Source organism: Gobius niger (genome assembly GCF_951799975.1).
Source record: "Gobius niger genome assembly, chromosome: 12".
Taxonomy (NCBI): Eukaryota; Metazoa; Chordata; class Actinopteri; order Gobiiformes; family Gobiidae; genus Gobius; species Gobius niger.
This window is the reverse complement of record NC_136863.1, coordinates 33771351-33783595: the sequence shown is the minus strand read 5'-3', so window position 1 is coordinate 33783595 and position 12245 is coordinate 33771351. Positions and strand designations below refer to the sequence as shown.

The 12245-nt window shown below is 44.4% G+C and overlaps 1 protein-coding gene across 2 annotated transcripts in view; it reads left to right on the top strand.

Moving 5' to 3' along the window:
• Positions 1-12245, top strand: part of lingo1a (leucine rich repeat and Ig domain containing 1a) — a 158147-nt gene that overhangs the window by 95231 nt on the left and 50671 nt on the right. Inside the window, exon 1 of one of the 2 annotated variants that reach the window (XM_079567392.1) lies at positions 636-886. The exons of the other annotated variant lie outside the window; for it this stretch is intronic. The gene's annotated coding sequence lies outside the window, so the exon portion shown is untranslated. Of the gene's footprint in view, positions 1-635; positions 887-12245 lie in introns of those variants that run through there. 2 annotated transcript variants of the gene reach the window in all.

Genomic DNA, 12245 nt, shown 5'->3' with positions numbered 1-12245 from the left:
CGCTCGAAACAGCCGCCGCTCCTCTCCCCCTCTCCCCTCTCCCGCGCACCACCCTTTGTTTTCTTCTCTCACACTCCGATCTAATTCACTTCTCCGTCGCCGCTCACCGAAGTCACGCTCTCATATGTGCATTCACGTTCGTCACGCGCGCACGGAGAGGCGCAAAGAAAGCCGGACACTGACACGGCGCGCGTAAAAAGACAGAAAAGACAGAAAAAAGGGGGGCAGAAGTGGCCCGCGTTGTTGATGATCGGACCCGTGTGTGTGCGTGTGTGTGAGTGACAGGTCCACGCGTGCATGCGAGTGCAGGACAGCGGACAGAGTGTGATCATCATCCCTCTCCTCTCCCTCCCTCCGCCCCTCGCGCTCCCTCGCCTGTGCTCGCCTGCTGCTGCGCGCGGTTCGCCTCTGCGCCTGACGACAGAGGCAGGCTGGCAGCGAGACCGCGAACAGACCCCCGCATCTTTTCGGAGGAGAAGCCGGAGCAGTTGCGCCTTTCGTGCCTCGGGACCGCGCGTGTACGTGGGACTCTATACCTTCACCCCGCCGTTCCTTTCGGTGTGTTTTTTCTTTTTCTTTTTGTACGGACGCATGCGACGCTTCTTTATTACACCCGTCCATCCCTCCTCCTCCTCCCCTCCCCAAATGTCTGCGGGTGTCCAGAAACTAACTGGGGATTTTGTTTCTTCGCCTTGACGCGCCTTTTCTTCCACCTTTTGGGGCTTTTTGTCATTTGATTTTTCCCCGAGAAGGCGAGCCGCTGAAGGAGAGGGACTTGAGAGAGAGAGAGAGCTCCTGCTGCAAGTGCTCGTCGGTGGCTGGTTGGGAGTTGCCGTCGCGCGGAGATATGCGAGAGGATGCTCGGAGGCAGTGAGGGCTACAGCAGGTGAGCGGCTCCACTTTGTGCATATGTGATTTTCTGTGCTGGGTTTTCCACTTGCTGTAACACCGACGTGGCCGCGCAGACGACACCTTTCACCCGCTGACTTTACTTTACGCACAGCGCCCCGCGTATCTGCGCAATGTGAGGGTCTTTTTACGCAGAGAAAATCTTCCGTCGAGTTGCGGCTCAGCGGGACAGGGACGCAAACAGGGATTCGTCTGTGCGTGGATGTGTGTGCGCGCGCGCGTGTGTGGCAAGGCGCGTCCTCTGCAGGTACCCAAAAAAATCAAGCAGAATCCAATTAATTTCAGAGATTTGTTATCATTTTTTGAACAGCGTAATCGCCTTTCCGAGCCTCTGCGTGCCGCGCGCGCACGCATGGTCGGGACCGGTACGGGGGTTTTAGAGCCATTAGTCAAATTTAATTGTCCCGTGAATGTGTTGAGGGAGCGAAGGGGGGGCTGTGTGGTGGAGAGTGTGAGAGATGGGGGGGGGGGTTATGTTATCTCAATCTCCTCTCCCCACTATGGGCTGCTCCGCTGTTGCAACGCTTCACATTGTGCGCGAGGCAGTCGTGATCCTCCCCATTTGCCATTTCGTGCATCTGCAAAAAGATGGCTATCTGTTAAATGGGCAACACGAGCCCTTTTTCTTTTTTTCTTTCTGCTCCACTGCTGCAATGTGTTGAAAAGATGCTCATACAGGGCTTCCATTTGAGCGCATGTACCGGGTATCTCATGGAGACAGCCATAACTGTACATCTCTCGGTGGCTGAGCAGGAAACGCTTCCTCTTAAATGTAACTAAAACATAGCCAGGTGTTAATCCATTAGTAAATCCAGACTGCGGGAGGATTAAAGCGGGATTAAGTCAGGTCTGGTGAAGCAGATCTGAAGGCAGACCAGGCCAAAGTCAAAGCCAACGCCACAGTGGGAAAGCGAGGCCGTATACGTTCCTCGCAAGTGCTCGTTCTGTCCTGAGAATATTCATCACGGTGAAGTGGGACGAAGATGTTTACAGTGCGGTGGACCCATGTAGGAACTAACCACAGCGGTGAGCCCCCTCCTCTCTCCCAGGTCCATGAATTAAGACGATCTAATGTAATCTGAAACGATTCAAGCCGAAGATGGAACAGATCATAGGCTGGGTTTGAAGGAATCATCTACGTTGCTTTGGGTTGCCAGATCCTACAGCTCAAACCAACAGGCAACACATCAAACTAAATGACAACTCGGCTCACCTTTTATTGACTTTGCAGTGCCATTTTAAAACCTGTGCCTGCCATGTGCGCTACCGTTAAACCCAAAGAACGAAAGAGTGCAGACAAAGTAGACGATCTTCAGTGAAACAGTCTACGAAATCCATAAACTCAAACTCAAACCGGGGTCGTTTGCAAGACGGCGCAAGCAAAGATGGCCGACGACAGTGTTGCAATCCGATTTGAGCTTCGTGTTTTTGTGGAAAAGACATTCAGTTGACTCCAGAAAGCATCGACGTTTGAGAGAAGGCTTGAACCCCCCGATCCAACGCGAGAACCCCATTCTGACAGAAAAGCCATTGCACCGCTCTAATTCCGTCTATCAAAATCGCGGATCGATCGCCCCATCTCTGTAGCCTATATATTTTCGTTTTTACCACCAAGGGGCCTCGACATCGCCCGTCTCTCGCTCTGTTTATTGGTCCAGCCCTGCCCTTCGCTGCCTCCTCATACTGTCCATGAAAGCAGCAGCAGCAGCAGCCCACCGCCCCGAGTATCACACGCCGGCTGCCTTCGCTTTCGCCCGCGGATATTCATTAAATGCTAGCTCTATTGGTTATAAATAGCCACGGGGAGCGGGGCAGACACAAACTCCCGCAGTACCGAGCGAGCAGGAGTATGAGTATATATATATACAGAGAGAGAGGGAGAAAGAGAGGGGCCTTATCTGGACAGGCCATCTCATATGACAGATAGCTGATTCGATGGGAGATTTTTCTTTGTATTTGAGAAGGGGAGAGGGCGTGGCACGAGGGGCGAATGAGGCGTCCACTTTTGAGATCTGAACCGTGATTTCAAATTCCGCTTTATCTTTTTTGGAGTGTCTGGCAAGAGATTCACTTAACACGAGGGATTAGGAGGGGGGGCAGGGAGAGGGCGCGACTCTGCTTTGAAACCGAGGGCCTCCGAGCCGAGTAACGGATAGGTTTTTAATGGTGCCGCTTGAATAATTAAGAGCAAAGTTAAACTCCAGCTAAGAAGGAGCGTCCAAGTGGCTGTCGAGCTAAACTGCTTTGCATAGTTTGCTCTTTTTGGAGGCTGTGTGAGGAGACGTGTCGCTCCTGTCGCCAGCGAGGCCATTTCTCAGGTCAAACTTTGGCAGCATGGAGTAAACAAAGAGAAACATCTAATAGGGTTTGTGCATGAATTTTTATTTTTTATTTTTTTATTAACATGTGCAATACAACAAATATGGCAGGAATGTTCCGTATTACAAATTGTTAAGTCAGAGCAGGACATAAACACAAAAAACAAAACAAAAAAGTGAATTGCAATACTAGAGGTTGCTCATTAAGTCCAGATCATCAATGGTGTTTTTAAGGTTCACCCCAGTGTTTTTTTCCATGAAGGATACAGAGGAGAAAAATAAAGACAGTTCTTTGTGAAAAGTGACAAATGATAGTTTTGTTTTTAAGAATCGACATTTGTGGATGAAGAATTTACCCAATATAATGATAACATTTAAAACAAGTTCTATATTTTTGGAATTTTAAAAAAGGACAGCAATAATGTCCTTGCTTGAAAATTCCTGTAAATTGGGAATCTTCGGGAAAAGCCAATAATGGATGTCATCCCACAGTACTTTGGAGAACATACAGTCATAAAACAAGTGTTCTGTAGATTCAATATTAACAACACAAAAAGTACAACAGTTATCTTCCCACCCGAAACGATGTCGAAGAAGGTCTTTGGACGGGTAAATGCCCGAAAGTGGTTTGTGCATGAATTGCTTTTGGCCAACTTCCTGTTTGCCAGCGTAGGGTACTGACAACTTCCTGTCATCATTTTCACACAAATTGAAAGACAATTTTAAAAACAGAATAAAACTTACATTAACGGCAAGCAAAGACTGTTTCATGAAAAAATGTGTTCTGATGGTGGGGCTATTTTACCGTTTGTTAACAGTTAAATCAACGCTAGCCTTAAGCTTTGAGCCTAAAACACTAACAGCTATAAACACTGAAGATTTACAACTTGTGTAGTTCTTAACATGCTGTAAACGTATCCGACTGCTGCTTGTTCTATGCCACGTACTGTTTAAATATTGATTCATCTGAACAACACAAGGCTAACTCTCCATAGGAGCAAAAGAGAGTTTGGGAATGTGATGTCATATCGCTAAACATTATGGGATTAGCAGCAATTGTAAACCAATGGAGATTTTAAAAGTTAAAATACCGGAGTTATCGTTCACATTAAAGATGTGTGGATGTGTTTACCAGCAGGAACTGATGGAGTTGTTCCACGGCTTTTTTCTCCACTCTTTAGCTAATGTTAGTCTATGGAAATGTATGCTAGCAGCTGCAAAGATGGCGGATCTCCATGGTAACTGCGGAGTTTCCTGAACTCTATACAGACAGGAAGAAGCCATTAGCCGAGGAATATAGCATATTGTTACTATGGAACATTCCGTGCACAAAACAGGAAAAGGGTTTGGTAAAATGATGTCAAATTAGCAATGAAGACCTTTAGTACGGCGTCGCCCGGTCAACCCTATGTCAACCGTAACCCACAATGTTCCTAAACGGGAAAGGAAATGGAACTGGCAGCCATCCCTGGACAACATGTCTGAAGAATAATATGGATTTCCTATGTTTCACGAGATAGATGCTTCAAAAAACGAATTACAAGCAACAGATTGACCATAACACGAATCAAGATGAGTTTAAATTTCAATCAGTCGCACTTGCCATCACCTTTCATTGGATAAGACAGTCCTCCAGGTGACACTTAAAGGCGATGTTGTTTATTTAGTCACAGATTTGTCCAGATATGGCCTGACCTTGGCCGTGTTCCCTCACATGTCAATACACTTCCCCTCGGTGCACCTTGTACTGCTTCCTCCGCACCGCGCGCCCCTTCCTCTCCCGCTCGCTTCCAGCTTTTTGACATTTTCTATCGAATTACAACACGGTGATCAATGTTTGCAATAAGCGCGGGGCCCCGTTCGCATGGCGGCTCGTGAGGGGGGGGGGAGAGAGAGAGATATATTGCGGAGCGATCGGATGTCACGGGGAGAATCATGCTTTTCATAAGGGCATTACGCTCCGATGGCCTGCGTCTTTGCATGTTTGTAATTCAATCGCAGAGGCGGCGGCAGAACGGAGGGAGGCAGAGGAGTGAGATTTGAATATTTGGTCATGGAAATGTGTCATAAACAGCATGGGCCGCGGAGATGCGAGCGGCGGAGTGAGAGGAGTGTGGGTGACACTGCAAAAGGCGTCGGTTCTCAAGCCGCGGCACGTATTCTGGTTGGTTCTCGGGCTTCGTCAGGTGGAGACAGACGATATTCATTTCAATCAGAGGTGCCTTTATGACTTACGGCTTTTAAGCTCGGTGTATGCCTGGTGTACACATCCAGATTAGACTCAATTATCCCAGTGAATGTCCGTTTTTGACCTTTCTTCCCCCGCTTGGTTTTTGTCCTGATGTGATATTGATCTCTGGGCCTGGCGGTTCTTGGAAGGTCAAACACTGTATACGGTTTGTGCTTGGGAGGCCAAATCTTTCACAAGCCGGTACTCGTGGAATTTAAATTGGATGTTTAAACTCGTATGTCAGTTATGTCTCCTCGTCCCAAGATAGTGGACCAAACTCCCAGATTAAGTGTCAAATATAAATGTTAAGGGCTGTTTTTCTAATACACTTTATTCATTTTAATTAGGGATAATTAAATGTTCTTCTTTAGTAATTCTGATTCTTTGTTCGTGTACAAACACTGAAAGCGGGAGCGTGTAATTATTCTTTTTTGTGGCGTCCAAACTCATTCCTAACCCTCCTCCTAACACATTACCAGCTTCTTCACAGGGATGAGTTTATAAGCACCTTTCTTTAGAAGCTGCAAGTTCTGAAGTCACTTCTCTGGGTCACTGTCACTGCAAGGCCAGTAACACGCTCACCAAATGTATTGGGAGGCTTTAGAATTACATGCACTGCATTCTTTGTTTAATAACAGTGAGTTACAGTGTATATTGAAGGGGTAAAACACAAATATGGTCCCTCTTACACATACAGCATATATTAAAAACAATAAACAAGTCAGGTATGGGGCCTTGAAGAGACAAGCTTCAGATTCATACGTGGTTTAGACTCATTTACATCTTAGGTCTGTGGTTTGAGCTTGATCTGTCCTGGTGATACATGGAATGTCAGTTTTTATATGAAGCAGTATCTGTAGTCCTTAAAGGGTGTCGGGTCGGCTTTTTTAAATCCATTTGTTTGTGAGGAATTATGAATCATCATTATTTGGTGGGCAGTGCTAATATTGTATTTTGTAAGTGTGTGTTTTTGTGTTCCTCCTCAGCTCATTTACTTAATAGTCTGCTTAATATCATTCTTCCTTGACATTCAAATCATTTCTGTTTGGTCCTTGGTGTGAAATAGAAAAGCACAGCTGAGCCAAACTTCTCCCAGGATGTCCTCGTCAGCCTCAGCACAGGCCTGGGGACTGGAGTGGTGCGTGACAGCGATAATGGCGCGGATGTTATTGCATGATGACTGACGGCAGCGGGCTCGCCTCCACACGTCGCGCTAAATGACCAAAGTGACCGCCAATAATGGCGCTTCGCATGACGTGCCGCGTGCACGTCTCCCTTAGACACTCGTTGGGGGTGTAAAGCTGACAAGGTGTTTATTAGCTCCCAGTAGTGCGACCGTGAAGGCTATGGAAGGCTGGGATGACACACACACAGGCTATAGGGCCGGGCACCAGGGACTCAGGGCAATTATGTTGTTTTCATAAGCTTCCACTGTGCGCCTCACCAGTCATATCAAGTGACCAGTGATATCAAGTGACCAGTGATATCAAGTGACCAGTGCTGGAGGATTCATGTGCTCGGAGGAAGAGTAAAAAATAAGCTTTTGGTTCAGTCTAGTATTGTTTCAATAGATCGTGTTCATGAGTTAGTTTGTAATGGCTCAGCCAGTGCCATTGTTCTGGATGGATTTCAGAAAGAGAAAACAACGCAGTTCTATCAGAAATCAAGGACAACAAAATAATCTAATAAAAGAGAGCATTGTTTTGTGCACATAGCAGATGTGCATATTACTCAGCTACATTTACTCAAGTACATGTACTTAAATGCATTACGCAACTTTTTAATATATTTATATATAAATATTGATATTGCTATGTATTTGACCTTTCAGTGACCCAGCGGATGCTTGAGTGGTTATAGCGCTTTTACTTTCTGCCCTGATGACCCTGTGTTTTTTTTTTTTACTTAACTCTTAATGATTTATTTTCATGTTTTAATGGGATTTCCTTTAAAAATATTACAATTGACACATTTTTCTTTGTTTTTTTTCTCATAATTTATGTCACTACTCGACCATAAATCACTTTTTCACTCAAACAGTTACTCACTACTCACTACAGTTACTCACTACTCACACTTAGTTACTCACTACTCACTACAGTACTCACTACATTACTCACTACTCACACTCAGTTACTCACTACTCAACTAAAACTTTCTTCACATACATTTTTACTCTAACTTGACTAAATAGTTGAAAGACTATTGGTGCGACAGTGCCTCATGTTTGGGCTTCCTGTACTGAGTCGTTGCAGTTTCAGTCCCACTTTGATGTTTGGCGTCTTCGAAGGCGATCCATCACCGATCCTACGTAACCTAATTGAGAGCTGTCCCAGGCGGAGATCCAACAGGCCTGTATCTTTCTGTGTGTCGGAGCTGCTTTACACTTTTCCGAGCGCTGTTCCTTTGAGCGTACGGTCTCTCTTGTCTTGTTAAAGTGGCCCTAAAAATAACACCCGCTTCATCTTCACAGCCTGTGCGAGGAAAACGTCAGCCTGTGAAAGGTAGTGACAGTTTTTCTGCGCGTATCAGCTTTCCAGAGTCTCGGGTGGCGCGGGGGCTGACCGTGACATGCCCTGACCTTTTGGCCTTTTGGCAGCGCATTTACATAAACCAACCGCAGCCACGATGGACAGAACGTGGGAAGTGCGAAGGCCAACCGTTTGGTTTTCCTCATTTAAATTGGATTAAGGCGGGTGAAAACATTGATTTGTTAATTGGTCAATGTTGAGGTGTTTGCTAGAGTTTGTAGCCAAAAACAAAGCAATATTGTTCAACTCTTCACTCAAAAATAGCTTATTCAAAAACTAAAGAAGATATCTTAAAGTGATAGTCTGTAAGTTTACAAAGTGAGGAGAGTTATAATGAAATTTAAAACAATCAAACCCCTCCTCTCTTTAACCAGAAAGCTCTTCTTGGTTTGCAAAATAAGCTGAGCAGAACAGAATTTTTCAACGGTCAGGCTCCTCCCCCTCCCTCCTGATTGGACCTGACAGGCTGGTTCACAGGAAAAGCTCGTCTCATTGGTCAACGCGGGAGGATATTAGACTCTGATTAGATGCAGAGGTCCGGGAAGGAGGGACTTTACAAAAAATATTACTTACTTAACATCAAAGTGCAAGACCAGGTGGTGGATTTGGCACATTTTTTAACATTTGTAAAATATTTAGACACTTAAATCGCTTCTGAAAAAACTCTTTGTAACTAATACAAGCCATACTTTTAAGGCAGTGTCTTATTTTGCCGTCTCTTTATGATAATGCGTAAAAAGTCGTCCAGTAACATGTGTTTTTTTGTTCGTTTTATGCACTTGGAAATGGTTTGAGAGATAAAACAAATGATAAGTTATTAGACAACCTGAATAAACCTATAACCCAAACCTTTTCCTTAACTAATCAAGACCATTTTCCTCGCCGTAACCTTAATCGTTTCCCTTTTTCTAAACATTTCCAACTCCTGGCCTTAACCTTAAACAATTAGATATTGTAGATTTTGTTGCTATTTTGTCCAACCAACATTAAATAACAGAAGTAATTTTTCCCCTCATATTTCTATCTAGTCTCCAGCAAAAGTTTGAAACTGATATTTAAAATTCTACAATGTTTTTCTTCACCTGCAGTGTCTCGCCTTGAATGCGTAATGTACAAAAAGTGATGTTCTCTCCTCTTTTTCCTCATGAACCTTCCATTTCTCCACAAAACCCCCCCAAAAAACAATGACTCACGTGTTGTCGATAATCTGTAATTATGCTAATGCAGGTGGACAAAAGGGACGGGGGTCATGGAGGACTGAAAGCCCGATCGGCTGAGGGAGGGAGAGCGGCGAGCGAGCACATTAACACAACCAAAAATAGAGAAAATGGAGAATTAAACCAGGATTAGGGCCAAAAAAATAACACCGCAATTGTTTTAAGTGGGTCACAAGCCACCATTTTAGAGCTACTTCACTCGTTCGGGCCCCAATTTAATCACACGTGAAGCAAAACAAAGAGTGAAAACGCCGGTAGAGCTGACAGCGCTTTTAAGCAGAAACAGCCGATTTAAAGTAGTGTGAAAGAAGGAAAAGCCAGATGCAGCTGGTTGGAATGAGTGGTGCATAAGAGAAATGTCAGCGTACAATGGAGTCTCATAAGAGCCCTGTCTAAAAGGCCAAGGAGTTTATATTCGCCTGTAGGGTCCGGCCGTCTTCACGCCATTATTAACAGGCAAAAAGGCACATGCTAATCTGAACGGTAATAACGTGGAAAATGTCTTTGAGAGAGAGAGAGAGAGAGAGAGGGAGGTGAATCTTTCTTCCTGTGACGGTTAGAGGCAACAAAGAAGGAAAAAAGGCGCATTGTGCTTTTTTAAAGAAATACCTTGTGAATAAAACGCCTATTAACTTCAACGCGGCGCGGTTCAAGAGGAATTTCACGCTCGCCGGGCTTCCTGCAAACACTGACATGTTTATTGGCTGGAATTGAAAACGCTTTTCAAAATGGTCCGTTCGTTTGTGATACAGTCCATACGTCTGAAAGGGTGTTTTCAGTCTGGATTCAGCTGGAAGAGATCGAGGGATGTTTGAATGAATAGTGGGCTGTATTTTGTGATACAGCATTTAATTGTAAGACAACAATTCCTTCAGAACTCCAAGCTCAGTAAAATCTAGAAGTATTAATATGAATGTCATAGTAGTAATTCTGTTCTTGAGTATTTTACAGTATAGGCTGCCGTTATCTCCTTTTTTGTATTAGAAAAAGCTTTAAAGCTTAAAAATGAGCTCACAGCTTCCTCGGCCTCAGGGGAGCAGAGAAACATCGCGGGGAAATTTGGTTACAAGTTTGTAATTTCAAATCATTAGAAATAGACTTACCATATTTCAACCTGAAAAGACTCACAGAAACGGAATGACGGTATGAGTGTTTTATTAACGAACATTAATTATTGGGGCTCAGACCCCGGCGGAAGACTGAACGAACGATATGGAATGCATGGCTTTGATGAATGATAGCCATGATCTTTCCCGGAGCCTGGACCCTGGTGGTGGTGGAAGAGACCTGGGTCGGCCACTTGATGAGCGGAGCCGAGGAGGAGCCAGGCGGAGAAAGGGGTGGAGGAGGGTCGTAGCACGGCTGGCAAGCGGCTGAGTGATTGACCGGGAAGCTTAAAAAGGGGATCCTGAGCGATGAACGGCTGCTGAGGGGATGAGCAGCTGCGGTGATTGGCTGTTGTGAAGGTGCGGCTTGATCGGAGTCCGTGATTGGATGATTGGAGTGCACTGCCGGTGATGAGGTGATGAATGAATGCAGCTGGTAGGTCTTCCAGGTTGAATTTGCGCATAAGCTTCATTTTATTTTGGGATCTGCTGATTTTTGTATTTTGAGCTTCCTCTGAAGTAACTAAACATGAATGTCCTGAATAAATCAGCCCTATGGCCCTCATGCAGCGCCCCCTGCTGTCACAGTTCAACACTGACACATTTAGAAGCATCATAAGATTATAGAAAAGGCAAAAGTATCAGTGCCAATAAGAAAAACCCATATCGGTTGACCTCTATTAGATATATTTTTATATATTTCTATGATTGAAACTAGGGCTGCAACTAACGATTATTTGGTAATCGATTAATCTACCAATTATTGTCACGATTCGTCGATTAATCGCTTGGCTGTGAATGGTGTATGAAAATTAGATTTAAAAAAAAAACATCACATAACGCTTGAGGACATGTTGATGGAGTAAACTTAAAGTGAATGTTTGTTGGAGGCTATTGGCGCTAATTCTGCTTCTGACTGGTTGAGACACAGATGGACATAAGTGGGTTTGAGAATGAACAATTTTCGTGTCATGTTTGCTCTATTTAAGTCTGTGTTTACTAGAAAACGATTGATCAATTGCTAAAATACCCCTAATTGAAACCTTTACTATAACAATAAATGTTAAACTGCAGGCTGTTTGAGAAATGAATAGAAAAATAACATCAAATTAAATTACTTAAAATATCAACAATGCCACCCCACTTCATATCAGTGTCGGTATTTCCTACAGGAAGATAGCCCACATTTTTCATTTTTCATGACTTTTGCAATTTTATTTTAACATTTCTGAAGTTGAAAGCATTTTATATTGAGTATTTTATCCTTCCTTTTTATTTTCCTGCTACATTATCCATTTAACCCCTGCACCGCCTGCTCATTTACATCGCTGCGGCTCATTAACTCAACCCGGCTCTTCACCTGCGTCATTAAAACCTCCATTGTTGACTCTGAGGTGAGCAGTGAAAAGGTCCAGTACGTATTATTACAGGTTATTGTGCTCGTGCCGAGACTCTCCTTCCCCTTTTTTTTCCAAGCCTCCGTGGAGCGCATTTGTATTCGCCGCATGGGCCCTAATCAATGGCGCGCGGCTCTGTTGCCGGGCAGAATTAAACTTAAGACATCCATCTTTTCGATAATCATATGAATGGCACATATGTCTCGGCGGCAAAGCTGCTGCCGAGCCACAAATTAGATCCAAGCCGTGAAGACGGGATGGAGAGGCGGATAAAATGGCTGCTCTGCGTGACTGTGACTTGCGAGCTTGTATTTTGCACGAAAGACGGAAGGCGCCGGAGAATGAAAGGAGGGCATGGAAATGGCAGAGCAGAGGTTTAGTCTCGACCTCTGCCAAGGCATTACAGTTTACAGTCCACTATTGCAAACATGAGGCGTGATCTCTCCAAACACTCAAAATCAGAAATTATTATTTGTTTTCCCCTTGTAGTGGAATGAAGTTATTTTGACCTTTAGTATATTATAAGAACAGACAAAA